At 52.0% G+C, this 3,801-nt stretch overlaps 1 pseudogene; it reads left to right on the forward strand.

The window, feature by feature from the left end:
* The first annotated feature begins 1,455 nt into the window (after positions 1 to 1,455).
* Positions 1,456 to 3,484, forward strand: LOC136453573 (cytochrome P450 81Q32-like; annotated as a pseudogene).
* The last annotated feature ends 317 nt before the right edge of the window (positions 3,485 to 3,801 follow it).

A 3,801-nucleotide genomic window follows, 5' to 3' on the forward strand; every position in this document is an offset into this window, starting at 1 on the left:
AACCCTCTTCACCAACGGTATTATAGGGAAAATAACCCTAAAATTACCCTGAAAAAACAACTGAATCCAACCTAAATAAAATAGGTACACAAAACGGTTGCTAGGGTTTCATTGAACAGCACAACACACTGCATCTCCCTCTAGGACGTGGCCTGACACGACGAGGACAAACGATGCTGCCAGGAGGTTGAAGGGGTGGAGCCCTTCCCCAGCGACGAAGACCAGGAAGCGCCGATCTACACCGTCTCCGATGCCAGCAAGGGAAGGGGAAGGGGAAGGTGAAGGGGTAGAGGAAGAGGATGAAGAGAGACAACACACCTTTATTGTCGGAGGCCTCCCGAGCCAAGGACGGCTGCGCCCGTGCCGCCGCGCTGGGGCTTACCGGTCTCGGGAGGGGTGGAGAGGCGGCGACGGCGGTGGGGAGAGGCGGCGGCGGAGCTGGGAAGGGGAGGAGCACCGGCGCTGGGAGGGATGGCGGCGGAGTCGGGCGAGCGGAGGCGTCGAGAGAAGGCGGTGTCTGCGCTGATGCTTCCGGAGGAAGGGGGGACGGGAACAGATATTTTAGACGATTACACATTAGAAATCGATGGGAGCCCGTACATCTTGAAATCTAACGGTGGAAAGAATTTAAGATGACAGTGTCCCATCTCCCTCTTGCGGTTAAACCTTAGGATTGTAGGGGCTAAATGAAGGATGATTCTTTTGCAGAAAGAAAGTTGGTAACGGGACAAGCAAGAAGGCGGCCAGGAGTTTCCTATGCGGTTGCGGCGTCCCCGCACGGAAAGTAAGGCCCTGTTTGGTTCCATGGACTAGAGACTAGAGACTAAAAGAAGACTAAAAGAGGGACTAAATAACATGTTTGGTTTCAGGGACTAAAAGAGACTAAAGAGGTTGTTCTTCTTCCTTTGGAAAGAGGTAAGGGAGGAGAGAGAGGAGGATAAGGACCTGTAAAGTTGATACATTAGCCCTAAAAAGCCTCTCACAAGGGACTAATGGACTAGAGACTAAAAGTCCCTCTAATAGTCCCTCTTATTTAGTTAAAAAGGACTAAAAAGTAGTGTCAGTCTGTCCCATGCAAACAAACCGGCCCTAACACCCGCGAAGAATTCCAGTACGGCTGTTTCTAGAGACTACTGTTGACCCTTCCAAGAGCGAATTGGCAGCCCAGTTTGTCACGAGCTGCTGCTGCGGTTGCTTCCTTTGTGAGAGGCGTCAAAGCTTCTGGATTCCGGCTCACGGAGTCACCGCACAAAACATCCGTGGAGAAGGAGACGAAGATAACCATTGACAAACGTGCGACAATCAACAGCGAAACATCTCATAGCCACAAGTTCGTCGCCATTTTTGCTTTTGAAGAGCGAAGCCTGTCCGCGATCTGGCCTCATATAAATATGACCACGCCCATCCATTATATCATATAATAAATCTGGCCTCATATAAATATGACCACGCCCATCCATTATATCATATAATAATGTCAATGGAGAAGAACAACATATACAGCACTTCCCACAGCTAGAACTGGTCGTCGTGGTCATCGCACGCTCCACCATCACCGCCGCTTCACCACAGAGGAACCATGGAGGGATTCTACTACGTCGCCGTGGTCACCTCCGTGCTCCTCGTCTTGCTCCACCACCTCTTGATGAGGCGCAAGAAGCAGCAACGGCTGCCACCTGGCCCGCGGTTCGCGTTCCCCATCCTCGGCCACCTCCCCTTGCTCAAGAAGCCGCTCCAGACCTCGCTCGCCGGCCTCGTGTCGCGCCACGGCCCAGTTGTCCACCTGCGCCTCGGCGGCCGCCACGCCGTCGTCATCGGCTCGGCGGCGCTGGCCAAGGAGTGCTTCTCCGGAGAGCTCGACGTCACGATCGCCAACCGCCCGCACTTCCCGTCCGCGCGTGAGGTCTCCTTCGACTACTCGGTGCTCACCGTCGCCAACTACGGCGCGCTCTGGCGCACCATGCGCCGCGTCTCCACCGTGCACCTCCTCTCGGCGCACCGCGTCAACATCATGTCCGACACCGTAATCGCCCGCGAGCTGTGCGCCATGCTTGCGCCGCCTTGCCCGCGCCTCCGCCTCCGCGCCGGGAGCCGCCGCCAGGGTCGAGCTGAAGCGGAGGCTGTTTAACCTCTCCCACAGCGTCCTCATGGAGATCATGGCGCAGACCAGGAACACCTACTCTGACGACGCGGACGAGGACATGTCCAAGGAGGCGCGGGAGATGAAGGAGATCATCGAGGAGATCATCCCGCTTGTTGGTGTGGCCAACCAGTGGGACTACATGCCCCTGCTGCGGTGGCTCGATGTGTACGGCGCGAAGAGGAAGCTCGCGGACGTGGTTAAGCGAAGGAACTTGTTCTTTGACAAGATGATCGATGCAGAGAGGCAGAAGCTGAAGCAGCTGGAACGCAAGAAAGGCGAGGCCGATGCCGGCGATTCGGACGAGAAGATGGGCATGATCGGCGTCATGCTGTCACTGCAGAAAACAGAGCCTGATGTCTACACGGACACCTTTATCCGCGCTCTCGTGCCAGTGAGTAGCACTACGCATGTTTCCATGTCATTAAATAATTCTACTTCTGTGCAGCTAATTATCATGCTTTCTTTCACTGATGCTTTTTTCCTGGTATCGTATCTGGATTGAAGAATCTGCTCGGCGTCGGCACAGAGACCTCCTCAACGACTATGGAATGGGCAATGTCGCTCCTGCTTAACCACCCAGATGTGCTGAAAAGGGCGCAAGAAGAAATCGAGTTGAACGTCGGAGGGGGTCGTCTTCTCGACAAGAACGACCTTCCCCGTCTGCCGTACCTCCACTGCATCATCAGCGAGACACTTCGCCTCTACCCGGCCGCGCCGATGCTACTGCCGCACGAGGCGTCCGCCGACTGCAAGATCCACGGGTACGACGTCCCGGCAGGGTCGATGATCCTTGTCAATGCGTACGCCATCCACAGGGATCCGGCGATATGGGAGGACCCGGAGGAGTTCAGGCCGGAGAGGTTCGAGCACGGCAGAGCAGAGGGCAAGTTTATGATGCCATTTGGGATGGGGAGGCGCAGGTGTCCCGGTGAGAATCTCGCAATGCGAACCATGGGTCTCGTCCTGGGGGTGCTGCTCCAATGCTTCGATTGGACCAGGGATTGGGGATGCAGAAGTTGACATGGCAACAGCTACTGGCACCATCATGTCTAAGGCTGTCCCCCTCGAAGCTCTGTGCAAGCCACGAGCGAACATGTCTGCTGTTCTTCAGAAAATCTAGACTGGAATTGTGAATTTGTAGGTACAAATAAACAATAAACTACGTAATGTTTAGATACTCTGTATAGCAGTTTCTTCATTCTAAAGTTGTCTCCAAAACAAGTAGTTTCATAGGTTGTCTCATGTATTACTATTTTTTATGACACGAAGGAGAGAAAGAGGTGATAGAAAGAAATGACTGTTTCGCAAGTCATGAGCTAAATTTTTAGAATTATATGAGACAATTTATACACTACTCTCTCCGTCCAAAAAAATACAATTATAGAATAGTGTTATATTAAAGTATGTTAAGTTTGGCCAAATTTATATAAAGTATTAATACTTGTCATACTAAATAGGTATCATTAAATTTTATCCTATTTTAACACTTAGATACTGTGTATAGCAGTTCTTCGTTCTAAAGTTGTAACACTGCACATGTGTGTATATATATTACATTATATTATATTTCTTTGGGGGTTTATCAATCCAATTTAGAGGGAACTAGCTTCGACTCGTGTTCTATCACGATCTGGAATCTTATACCCCGTCTAGTCTTA

The sequence above is a fragment of the Miscanthus floridulus genome, chromosome 5, assembly GCF_019320115.1.
Source record: "Miscanthus floridulus cultivar M001 chromosome 5, ASM1932011v1, whole genome shotgun sequence".
In the NCBI taxonomy this organism is placed as follows: domain Eukaryota; kingdom Viridiplantae; phylum Streptophyta; class Magnoliopsida; order Poales; family Poaceae; genus Miscanthus; species Miscanthus floridulus.